The sequence below is a fragment of the Aotus nancymaae genome, unplaced genomic scaffold (assembly GCF_030222135.1).
Source record: "Aotus nancymaae isolate 86718 unplaced genomic scaffold, 86718_ANA_hifiasm-v0.15.2.pri h1tg000002l, whole genome shotgun sequence".
NCBI lineage: Eukaryota > Metazoa > Chordata > Mammalia > Primates > Aotidae > Aotus > Aotus nancymaae.
In genome coordinates this window covers 24,490,202-24,503,128 of record NW_026988413.1, presented here as the reverse complement: position 1 = coordinate 24,503,128, position 12,927 = coordinate 24,490,202, and the positions used below count along the sequence as shown (strand labels likewise).

The window sequence follows — 12,927 nt, the reverse complement described above, 5'->3', positions numbered from 1 at the left end:
AGTAGATCTTTCATCTCTGCACAAACTCTCACATAGTACCTAGCTCATAGTAGGCACTCAATAAATATTGCTTGAATTGACTGATGGATTGATCAATCAATTGGTTACATATTTCATAACATCATAGCAACCTCTCTTACTAAAATATGCAAATATACGTGTATGGAGCTTGTTGAAAGGTAGGCATTGAGGGATGTTATGAACCCTTTTCTGCAGTCCCCAACTGAACCTGCTACTACCAGGATCGGGACCCTCCTGGGGACCCAGGCCTCTGGACTCCTGCACTGACCGTCCCCTGCCACTGTCTCCTGCCATCCCTACTGCATTCTCCTTTCTGATCCTCTGCAAGTGGCTTTTATCACTTGCACCTCCTAACCAGATCAGCAAACACACCAGAGCTGGCAAAGGTGTAACTAGAGGCCTGAGCTCAGTTTTCATTCTCTTTGTCTTGATTTTCTTTGACCTTGTGTGTAAATAGACTCTTTCTTCTGATGCTCACCCAGCCCTTTAATATGCACGGCCACATTCATCCTCACCTCCTGGGCTGCAGGTGGGAAACAGCAAGGGCTTATTCCTGGACTTAAAGAGGAGACATTGAGGCCAGCCCAGAGAGGGAACTCACTGAAAGACATTCAGCAGACCTAGGATTAGAAGCTCGAGCTCTCTATTCCCTGGCCAGTACATAATACTTCTTCAATTGCTCTGAAAATGAAAACCGTGGGATTATTTTGCAGAAGGAAACAAAAATAGGCCTGGAGAAGCTGTAGCCACATTTCCAACAAGCTCCATTTAGAGGGCACCGTAACTTACATAAATGATTTCCTATTACACCGCAATTGTCACTGCAACACGACAGTCTTGCAGCTTCCCTGAAGTGTTGTCTTTGTTGTTTTTCCATACGAATCCTTCAGGAGGGAGAATCAAATACAGTCCAAGCAGGAAAACAAACCACATGACACCTGCAGACCCAGATTCCCCTTCCGCATGACTTTTCCTGAGGACCAAAGAGAATGCCATGAATAGCTCCCCATGGGCCCGAGCCCTCTCCCACCTGTCTTCCTCCCAAAGCTCTGCTGTATCCCTGCAAATAGGATTCCTTTCTTGAAAAAAAAAAAAAAAACAGTTTATGATGAAGAAATGAAGTAGTAATTTCCCAGCATGGCTGGGAATCAATACAAGCTGTTGTCAGGGTTTTCCTTACACCTCTCCAAAGTCAAGAGCGACAGACCTCCAGCGCTCGACTTACAATCGCTTCACCATAGCAAGATATTTTTAATTTAAAACTCACTGCAGTTGGGTTCGAACTCAGCTGGGACTTGATTTACTGCTAATTCATTTCTCCGATTCCTATAATTCTAAGCTCAGTCACCAAACAGTTTAATGCTGATAGAATCACTAGTGCAATGCTTTATGAATGGGTGTCAGGGGAATTTTGTTAGTGTGTGTTAGCAACTGTTATGCACTCTGGAAAGGAGCATGGTGCCTGCGTCAAGTATGGGGAGGCTCTATATTTGGTCATATGGATTACCAGAGAGTGTCCCCAAGTGATTCAAACCCAAAAACCATTGAGGGACTACCCCCTTTTACCCCAACCCACACACACACTCACACACACTCTCTCTCTCCCTCTGTCTCTCTCTCACACACACACATACACACATCATTGCCTATGTAGGATGAATGCAGTGAAAATGCTTCCCATGGGAAATGCCTGACTTTACTCTCTAGTCACTATCCAGTGGTGGCAAAGTTTTCTCTTCCCAAGAGAAAATTTGTTTCAACCATCCAAAGTTTAGAGAGGTGTGTCTTAACAACTCAGGCTTCCTTTGTTAATTTGATAAAGAACATTTACGTTTGTCAGTTATATGGAAGCCTCTTATTCAAGCAGTATGGCTGAGGAAAAAAAATGGAGAAGGTGAATGTCATTACTCACATATTTTGCAAACATCCATCTTGATCTGTTATGTGCAACCAAAAAGTGCCACTTGTGGAAAACATGTCCGCAAACCTGTCAGAGCTGTATTCACACTTCTTGAAACGGTTTCTTTATGAAATACACACCTGAAGGCAGACCGCCTGGCCATGGTCACTAAAGTTTTGTGAGAATTCACAGTCATTTCTGGGAGTCCCCAAAGCAAATAACAAGGAAAAGAGACAGGCAGTGCCTCTGAAAGTTGGAGTCACACGTCCCTATTTTATCAGTACAGTGAATTCATTCTTCTGCTTTTTTCACCTCTGAACTAAACTAAAACTTGAAAGCTTCCAGTTGAAGGCCACCATCTCCCAGAATGCCTTTCTATGGAACCCTCTTTCCAGGAGACATCAGTAGGCTTAAAAACACCCAAACAAAGGGATCCCCATGGCCCAATAACCCGAAAAGCAGTGGGCTAAGAATAAATAGGTTTCCCAAGAACAGGTCTTCCTCATCTTTAATTCGCTCTTGTGCACCTCCAGGAAGAGAACAAAAGAGAGGATGTCTGCAAACTTATTTGGCCACAGAATGCTTTCTCCATGGAGGGTTTTATGGACTAGTCTTTGGAATGTTCTGCTAAATTCAGTTTAGTCTTCGCCCGCAATCTATCGTGCCTAACCCATAGTGAGTTTTACACAAAGAGAAAAAATTCAATTCCATGTGTTTCCATGTGCGAGACCACTGCACCTACCTGTCCCCGACCACTATAACCCAGAAGACGCTGGAGGGTGACTGAGGGGTTCAGTCTGCACTCATCCAGGTTCATCTGAATCCTCTGGAATGGCCAGCCAGCCTGACTTGACGTGATCCCTACTCTGTCCCTGCTGGAGAGCAGGAACCCACCATATAAGCCTGGTTCACACTTTCCCCAGTCTTGACATTTTTAAGGTCATTCTTCTTCACCTTGTCCTGTTCCATTTATTCCTTCTATTTTTACAGCAAATATTTATCAATTGCTTCCAGTAAGATAGGCTCTGGTATACAAGAAGTAAGCAATGGTCCCTCTCAACCTAAGACGTAAGGAAATACATAATTCCCATAGTTATCATTGCCATTTCCCAGCAGCTTCTTACTATTATTAAAAAGCATGAATTGAGTTCTTGATTAGATAAAAGACTGCTTGAAGCAGGGGCTGACCCTACCTTCTGGGAGCTGCAACTCTCAAGCAGACACCCTAATGCAGGCTCACGTCTCTAGGTCGGGTGAGTTGCTCACATCAATCAGTAGTTAGGGGCAAGTGCACTTAGGGAGGAAGACAGGGTCAGTATCTAATGGACAAGAGAGCTGGGAAAGAGGTCACAGGCACAGCATGACCATCAGTCCTCCGCCCAGCCTGACCCTAAAGGGTCTTCAAAGCACAAGAGTAGTAAAAAATGTTGATGAGGGGCAGGACTAGCTAGAGGCAATGACTTACAGGAAATATTTTATGCAGAAATGTCCCCTGTTGCAATATATTTCAATGCTTTCATTATTTCTGAAAACTAGGAGAGTGGCAGGGGTCATCACGACCTCTCCCTGCTCCCCAGCAGCCGCTCCGTCCCTGAGATAGTCACACACCACTCTGCGGAAGGCTCGCCGCTGTTTAATAAGCCCTGAGATGTTAGGAAAGCCTTCTGAAATCGGGCTGGCACCCATTCTTAACGCGGTTTCTATTTTGGGTTTAAATTGGGTAATCCACAGTGTAGTCAACTAGTGTTGACATAGACTCATGAGTTCTGGGGCTCCTAATTGGAGTACCCTGCCCCGTCTCGCCATCCGACTCTGTTCTGAACAACTTTATGTTCCTTGCATGGAAACCATTATCCCAGACTCCCAATTTATGTATCTGCCCAGATCTGCTCAGTCTCACCTGACATCACCCCACCCCACCCCAATTCTGAGCTGCAGTCATTTTTCCTGTTCCAACTGTTATCACTGCCACTGCCAGTAGCAGCTTCTTTATCATTATTAAAAAGCAGGAATTGAGTCCTTGATTAAACAAGAGACCGCTTGAAGCAGGGGCTGACCCTACCCTCTAGGAGCCGCAACTCTCAGGCAGACACGCTAACGCAGAACCACGTCTCTAAGTCAGTGAGCTGCCCACGTCAATCAGTGGTTAGGGGCAAGTGCACTTAGGGAGGAAGACTGGGTCAGTATCTGATGGACAAGAGAGGCCCCAGTGATGCTTTCTGTCGTTCCTCTGGTCCTAAAGTTCTCTCTGTCTTTTCTTCCTTCAGAGGCAAAGGCTGGGATCCTGAAGGGGTAACCCTGGCATACCTACTGCAGGGAGACTGAAGGAAGCCCTAGCCCTAGGACCTGACCCACAGAGGCTCTTGCTTGACCTGGTGTCCCAACCCCAAAGTGAGGGGAGTTGGCTGATGCCTCACGGGGTGACCTGTGCCCAGTGAGCTACAGCAGACCAGAAGGACCCGTGGATTAACTGCTGGCTGTGCCTCCCCACCACAGACTATTCTGAGACATGGTGTTCACACCAGGCTTCCCTGGATACCTCCCGAGTGACGGAACCACCAGCTGCTCTTCCCTGGGAAGCCGAGGCCAGCTTGGTAACACACTATTTGTTCTCCTTCCTTCCCTCCCTCTCCTTCTTTGCTTCACTCTTGCTTCCTGGGACTCCACCCCTCAATAAAGTTGTAACTCACAGCTTCTGCCTTGAGCTCTACTTTCTAGGGAACCCAGGCTGTGACTGAGGTGAAGGACAGACAGACAGAGGGGGCAAGGCCCAGGCTCTCCATAGCTTTGACAAGAAGAGTCCTGCTTGCATCTGTTCTGTGCATTAGAATTCCAAATAAAATCTCACTGGAGTAGAGACTTTCACTGTATACATATTAAAATATGTTTAATCACCAATCTAGACCAAAAGCAACCTCCTCATTTTATAAACAATAAACTAAAACATAAAATGCTTTTCCCAAGATCCTTTAGCTAGCGTTATCTACATCTGTTTATAACTGAAGCCTAGCTTTTTCCACAATAGTGGTTTTTAAGCAAGGGGACATACGGGAATCATCTAGGAACCTAAGGAAATTGACACATGCCTGAGTACCTCTCTCTTTCCTTGGAAAGACAAGGGCAAGATAGGCTGTGGAGAAGGTTGAGCAAATGCTGAGGCCAGAGGTGGACGGACTCTCTGCCTGCCTGACACAATTCTGCTTGAGAACCTCTCGCTTACACAATCACCAGAATCCAGTACTTGGTTTATGTAATATAAAAGCTCAGTGGAAATTTTCACTGTAGAAGCCACCCCTTTATTCACATTTGAGAGTAGACGTAGGAAAGTGCATGTCTTAGTCCAGTGTTTCTCGGTGGATTCCAGGTCCGCTACACAATAGATCTACTTTTGTGATTTCACAATCCATGTGAGCATATTAAAGGCTCTGAGAAGTCCTGCAGCAAGGAGTATCTTTAGCTTTGCTTTACGCTCAGGGTTCTGCAAACTCACCTGACTGTGAAAACTTTTTTGTATGTAATGCCTAGTCACTCCCCCACAGCATATACTTTGGGAAACTGTGCTCTATTTTAAGTATTACTTTCAGGAAGGCAGGTCTGAGATGGAGAGGAAGAAAATGAACTCCAACTGACTCTAGCAACGTTAGCTGACATTCCAGGCAGGCTGCTTCGTCTGCACATCCTGATGCCTGCTGCTGTCTCCTCTCACTCTCTAACCCCGCCACGAGAACGGAAGCAATCCACCAGCCACAACTTGCTGACTTCTTTCCTCTTGGTCTCTGGGCCAAAGCTAAAGAATGATCGGTTCACCTTCTAGTTTGAGAGTCCACATTACCAAAAGGGAAATCCAGCTGTGCTCATTTGAGAAGAGTTCAGTGAGTATGTCAGATAAGGAGCTGATCTTGAGCGAAGACCAGGAAAACCTCTGAGCTGCCATGGTTTTCCTTTCCTACATTTCCAGTGACCTCTTCCTCAACTGCTTCTCCCCTCGCATTTCATAATGAAAATACTCTACCCTGTAAGACCCTGGGAATTGATTCAGCGAGGCTCTGTTCAGCGCATTGACTGCGGAGACTCTATCCTCTTAGCTAGTGATCTGTTTTGTGTTGGAGTGACAAAACACCCCAAAATCCAATTTGCTGTTGCGAATCCCGGTTCATGGAGGAAACGCTATGGAGGGGGAGGGAAAGATCCAAGCTTAGAAGGAAAAGAAGGGAGCCTGAGACCTCGCCAACACCTGTTGGTTTCAGTTTGCACAGGACTTTACCTCGCAATGTTTTATCCACTTATTCCTACTGCTGCCCCAGAGGGCAGGTGATGAAATTCCAAGTGCAGCCCTTCTAGCCACCTCAAGTTGGACAGAACCTTCACTTACCTCACAGTGTAGAGAAGTCAAAGAAATAATGCATGGGATAAAGGTTTTTTTCTTTCATTTTCTTTTGGAGAAAATGAAAAAAAAAAAAGGCAAGTAACCAAATTTCCTCACCTGTGGCTGTTTCCTAAAATGTTCAGACCAGAAGGACTGAGCTTAGCCCTGGCTTTGGAGTGGGACAAAACCCAACCAGGCCTATGAGCTCCTTCAGGGCACCCACATCTTTGCATCAGGATGTAATTCCTAATGCTTCACCTCAGCCTGCACCATCTCAGGTGTGAGTTATTTTCTTCGTACAAATGGAGGCCTATCAAAATTCCTGTAAGTGCTACAGGATATCTATCCCCTGACACAGTCCATTGGCACCAACATCCGATGAGTCTCTGCTGCAACCACCACGGGATCCAGGCACCCAGCATGGCATGATGTCCCCAGGCACAGATTTCTTCCCTGCTTCTGGATCCTGAAGTCGGAAACTCTAGGGGTAATGAATGAATGAATGAATGAACAAGTGTCAAGCACCTACCGTGAGCTGTGTAATGGTAAAAGAATCTTCGCTCAAGAGTGAAAAACTGTCTATCCCTTAGCAACCTGAGGCCTTGGACATGTCACCTAAACTCTCTTCACAGCCTTAGTTTCTATGCTATCAAAATGGGAATAAACAATACCTACCTTGCACAACTACTTTAAAGATGAAATGAGAAAGTGTTGTTTCCACAATACCAGCAATTCGAAGCAGTCACCAGGGAGAACTAGACTCCTATCAGAATCAGAGCCTCATAGAATCAAAAGCAAAGATAAGGACTTCACCCATTCATTCATTCACTTACTCCTTATTTTTTCCCAGGAGAAAATGGGAATTGACAAATGAGGTGACAGGCCCCCTCAGGACCTGAGCACTCTACTAGAATGATCCATCCAATTTTATAACCCACCAACAGCCAAGGAGACAACTCATCCCCCTTGATGAATGGGGAAATCAAGGCTTAATGAATAAACACATTTGCCTGGCATCACAGAGGTAGTGCAAGAGACTAGGGCCAGATATTGTAAACTTCCTCCCAAGCACTCACCCACAAACCTCCCAAAGGGGCAGCAATCTGGTATGCAAGCAGCACAGTGATACGTAAGCTCAGACTGCTCACAAGTGAGATTTGGCTCCATCACTAAGTGGCTGTGTGATCTGGGACAAAGTCCTTAACCTCCTGCATCTCAGTTTCCTCCTGGAGAAAATGAGGACAGTAATAGCCTATTTGGGTTGCTATGAGGCAAACTATTTAAACAGTGCCTACCCAAATGAGTGCTCAATAAATATTGGCCACCATCATCATTAATTATCATCTTCTATTCCACTGTGTTTACAAGAACTGAAACCAATACTAACGTCCTCACAGCCTCTTCCCTTGGGAGGCTGATGCCACAGGACAGAACAGGGTGTGGGGGCTTATACAGACTCACACAGGGACTCGGGAAGCTCTTCTTCATACCACGCAGGGAAGCAGCCTCCTCCTTCAGGAACAAGCCCTGGGCTCTGGGAATCAGGACCCCTTCCTGCCTTTCGTTTTAAGAGCCATCTCTTACCACTTAGCAGCAGAGCCCCCTTCAGTCTCCCTGCAGGCTCCACCTTCCTGCCACAACTTGAACGCTACAGCCTGGTCAGTAAGGACAACGTGAAAGAAAGAAGAATGAGAAAGTCTGGGTGGCCAGAGGGGATCAGGTGGGAGTCTGCGGAGGGAGCAGTGGAGCTTGCGGCTTTTAAAGAGACAGTGTCCTGTCTGCAGGGCCCTGTGCGGACCAAGCATAGCTCAGTAGAGCCTATAGGCCAATTACCCTCATCATGTGCATCTCCCAAACAGCCGTTTGATTTATTAGCGAGACGTCTTTTTTAAATGCCGCTCTTAAATATAAATAACACTTAATCATCCAGCTGTCGTTAAATTCATGTTATATTGATTGCTTGGAGTGCCGCAAATTTGAGGGCGAATGGGTTGGTGGATGTGCGCACAAAGCCAAGAGGTAGATTAGCGAGTGGTGGGGGCAGAGAAGTGGAGTTTGGGGGAACAGGAAAGGGGGAGTCAAGGGAGGGAAATGAACCTACTCCATAACCCAGGCCTGAGCCAGGTTCATATTGGGTAGCGCCGGACACAAATAAGAAGAGAGGAGAATGCTGGCACATCTGTTGCACAGTCTAATGACAGCCAAGATCACGGTCGTGTTTTCTGTATTACTGCCGCCCTCCGCTAACCCATCACAGAGCCGCTCCAACAGGTCTCTGATGTGCATTGTCTGCCTATGCCTTCTCTAGCTGAGGATGGGGAGAAGCAGCTAAGAAATGCCCCCTAGCTGGCTAGGAGGAGAGAGATCCGCTGCGATTTCTTTGCATCAAAGCCTGATGATAACTATGAGCCAAGAGCGGTTAATGACCCAGCCCCTTTAGCTCTCTCCCATTTCAGGACTGCTGCCATCCTAGAAAGCCCCCACTTCATTCCCGGCAGCCCTCACTGTGATGAAAAGGATCCCGAGGCCAAGTGTATGTAGGCAGACTCTGCCGTGCAGATTTCCCTGTCTTCAGGGAGTAGCAGCAGCAGGCGACAGAAAGGCACGGATTAGGAGAAAGGGAACAAGTTGACTGCCTTGGGGTCCTCCAGAAATGTCTGCAGCATCCCAGTGGGCACTCAGGATGAAGTCCTGGGAGGACAGAGGAGAGCCCCGGGAGGACGTGATTGGGCAAGAAGGAACAGCTTGCAGGTGACCCACACCTAGTGCTCACCAGAGAGCTGCCTTAAACACAGTCTACCAGGCAGTGAGAGTCTGCTGAAAAGCAGCATTCGTGGCTGGGGTTTTTCTAGTGTGACTCCCTTCCCAGTGAGAAAGACCTCAGAGAACTTAAAAGGAAGGGCACAGAAGAGTGGCAGAGAGGGTGAATGACAGCGTGGCATGCTCCAGGGCTGGGCAAGAGAGCCAGGAAAGCATGATGTATACTCCGCTTTACAGAGATGTTAATTAATGCCTGCCTTGTCCTAGAAACCAAATTGGTACCTAATGCTAAGTGCAGAAAGTGCAGGGATTTTTTGAACCCAGATGTTTAGCTTATAACCAGCATAATGACTGCTGGCTTTGCATTAAAATGATGGATCCTGAGGCGGCAAATACATGAGAAAGGAAAGAAGGTAGGGAGGAAAGGAGAGAAAGGAGTGGGGCTCTACCGGGAAGATGCAGTCATTTCAGGACGATCCTGTACCCTGTCCCTTTGCCTCTTCCAGGTCCCAGGAGGGACCGTTTACCTTGGAGGCACCCACTGTTGCTGGAGCTCATTATTTCGGTTGCAAACTATGTGCTGTTGCACGAGTAGGTGGGACCTGCCTGTCCACGCCCTCGAGGGCCATGTGGAGAGAAATGTTCCATTTCTTCCACAGCCAGGAAGACAGAAGTGGACCCCATTGTCACACATGGCTGGGGGAGCTGACCACATTTAGCCAGACTCTGAGAATGCATGTGTGTATATATCTGGGTGTGTGCGTGCACACGCCCACCATTCTTAAAAAGCAAATAAGGTTTCTTCCCCCTACTGGGGTCTCCCCATTGTGAGAGATTTGCTTTATTCCATCTACCCTTTTCAATCAATCAAAGGGCAGCTCACACAACACGCAGCAGGAATACAATCTCCCTCCCAGGGCATCTGCGTTTCTCCCCAGCCTAGCCAGAGACCTTTGCAGGAGCTGAAAAAAAGTTTGGAAATAGTGGAGTCAGGGTGCTGAAAAAGCCCTTTCATTCAGCACCCATCTTCTGGATTTACAAAAACAACCCAAATTCTGTGCCTAGCACTGAGGCCTTCTTGTTCAAAAGAATGTTTGCTCTTCTCCCATCGCGTTCTGGAAGACTCCCAACGTATTTTTTCCACTGGTGGGTTTGCGGGATACTCCGAACACATGATCTTGGACAGAGGGTACAAACTTATTCAGTTTTCGCAGGGGATGATATGGTCAGGTTGCCCAAAAAGCTACGTCAAAGGGAGAGCTCCAGAAACGTAGGAGCTTGTACATGTATATTCAATTCCAAAATACTGTTTGATTTGGATCTCACATTCTTCTCCCTATGACAACTGAAACCCTAAATGAGTTGCTCTTAGAAGGGAACTACGGAAAAGCCCCTTAGAATCCCAACCACTTCCTACCTCCTCCAGAAAAAGTTAAAATGAGCAGCCTGTGAAACTCCAGCCAGGGAGAACAAGAATGAAAATGTTTTCGGGAAATAGGACCTTGAGACATGGGCTTTTGGCGAGTGATTCTACGCTCAGAGCAGCCGGGCTCTGGGGGACGCTGGCAGACCCATGAATGCCTTGCCTCCTCCTGTGGGCACTGCCGCCGCGGTCGTGAGGGTGGAGAGCCTCCTCTTTTGGAGGACTACACCCCTCGTGCTTCCCCCTTCTAGTTCTCTTTCTCAGACACCTCGAAAGACATGTGACAGGAGGAGGCACCGGGGAAGGCAGCCCCACGTGCCCAGGAAGGGTAAGGAGGTGAGAGGGGACCCAAGTCCTGTGTCACCAAGCCCTGTCTGCTTGCTGCTAAGCAGGGACTGAGGCTGTGAATAAGGTCATGCCTTTTAAGGAGGATCTGGCCCCCACACCTTCCCTAGGCAAGCAACACACGCGGTGATGCTGTAAGCCCCTTTCTGCCTGAAATCTCGGCGCATTCCCGGAGAGGTAGTGCACGCTTCAGAAAGGCGTTTGTGCTGCCTCTTACTGGGGAAACGCAGTGTCTGTTCCATATGCGCCGCCCTACAGAACTGCAGCCCCAACCGCCTATGTGGCCTCCTCCCCACGCGCTGGGCCACCACTCTCTCCAAATATGAGTCCGAATATCTGTGGGTCTGTCTCCCGTTGAAATCCCTGGGTGTCCAAAGGCCACGGGGCCGCGATGACACTGGGTGGGTCTCCGGAGACCTCCCATGACTTCTCCCGTTTTAAAGTCCAGCTAGGGATGAAAGGGGCTGGGAGCTAAAAAATCCCTCCCTCAGCCTCCCCGGGTGGGAGGCAGAGCCGGTAATACACAGAATCCCACCCCGAAAGTCCCGGGGAAGGGAAGGAAGAGAATTCTGAGTGCCGGAGTGTAAGAGGGGAACGCACCCGGGAAATCCCTGCTCCGGCCGCTGCACCTCCGCGGGCGCCCAGGTGGGACGTGGGCAGGTGCGCGAGCGCTGTGTGTGCCCGTGTGGATCTGTGTGTGTGCCCGTGTGTGTGCGTGTGCGTGTGCCGCGGGCTGGCTCCGGGGCACCGAGGACTCCCGGGCCGGCCAGGGTCTCTCCGGCCGCGCCGCCCTCGCCGCCTGCCCGCCCAGCCCCGCGCCCCAGCCGGCCGGCTCCTTACCTGGACGCGCCGCGTTTCCCTCGTTCAGCGGGAGCGCCGCATTGACACTGCAGATGGAGCCCGTGCCGCTGCCTCTCGCCCTCCTCTGAACGTGTGCGTGTGCGCGCGTGTGGCTGCCTCCTCCAGCCCCAGCCCCGAACGCAAATACTCCACCGAGGCACAGGGAAACCGCGAGCAGCCGGGGAACACGGAGGGCGCCGAATCAGAGCCTGCAGGGCTTGACAGTTCCTCTTGCGGCGTCCACGGTGGGCGTAATGTCCAACAAAAAGGTCGGAAAATGGGGATCGATTCCGAACACCCCTTTCCTCCACCCAGCCCCGGAGACCGAGCAGCGGCGGCGGCTGCTCTCGGGGGCTGCGGTGGCGACGCGGGGCTGCCCCCCTTCGTCCCCACCCCCGCGGGCTGAATGTCCTTGATGCCAAGCGGGCACGGCAGCGTCACTCCGCGCCGCCCATGCTCGCCCGGTCGGGCCGCTGCCCCGGTGCGGCGAGTGCGCGGGGGACCCGCCGGGGAGCGCTCTCGGCGCCTCTGCGCGCCTCTCTGGGCAGCAGCGGCCTCCCCCCGGTAGCCAGCGGCCAGCCGCGCCGCGGCAGCCCCCACCCCTGCAGGGGGACTCGCCGGGCAGTGCCCAGGGGCCGGGGCTGGGGGGCCGCGGGAGCCGCCGGCTGCTCCCCGGGGAGGCGCGGGGCTGCGGTGGTGGCGGCGGCGGCTGGCGCTGCGGCGGCGGCGAGCTCGGCCGCGGGCCGAGCCGGGCCTCCCGGGCGCGCCCCCAGCCCCCTGGGCTGGCTGCTAGCAAAGTTTGCAGGGGGCAGGGAGCGGGGCCGCCTCTGGCTCGGCCGCCGCCGGAGCTCCCGGGCTGCCTGCTGCCGCCGCGGCTCGTTGCTGCTGTGCATTGAAGCCCGGCCAAGCGCTGCAAAAACTCCAGCTGCCTGGCGCTCTCTGGGTCCTCCTCTCCTCCCTCCCGCCCTCCCTGCTTCCCTTCCTCCCTCCCTCGCCTCGCCTCCTCTCCTCCCCGCCGCCCGCCGCCCGCCGCCCGCCGCCCGCCGCCCGCCGCCGCTCCCTCTCTGGCTCGCTCTCGCTGGCTCGGAGCTCGCGGCTGACATCCAGACCGAGGGAGAGCGGCCGGCAGAGGGGGCAGGGGGCGCCTCCCTACACGCTCCCACCCGCTGCCGCCGCCCAGCTCGCCGGCTTTCCCCCGCACGGACGTTTGCCGACAACCCCCTGGGTATCCTCGGCCCGAACGGAGCCACCCTGGCGGTGGCGATGGGGAGC

General features: G+C 50.9%; 1 protein-coding gene across 2 annotated transcripts in view; it reads right to left on the bottom strand.

Annotated features, from left to right (window-relative positions):
- Window positions 1–11,946, bottom strand: part of PLXNA4 (plexin A4) — a 456,164-nt gene extending 444,218 nt beyond the window's left edge. Inside the window, exon 1 of one of the 2 annotated variants that reach the window (XM_064373437.1) lies at window positions 11,656–11,946. The gene's annotated coding sequence lies outside the window, so the exon portion shown is untranslated. Of the gene's footprint in view, window positions 1–810; window positions 823–11,655 lie in introns of those variants that run through there. The other variant, XM_064373439.1, reaches the window with a different exon arrangement.
- Window positions 11,947–12,927: the final 981 nt, after the last annotated feature.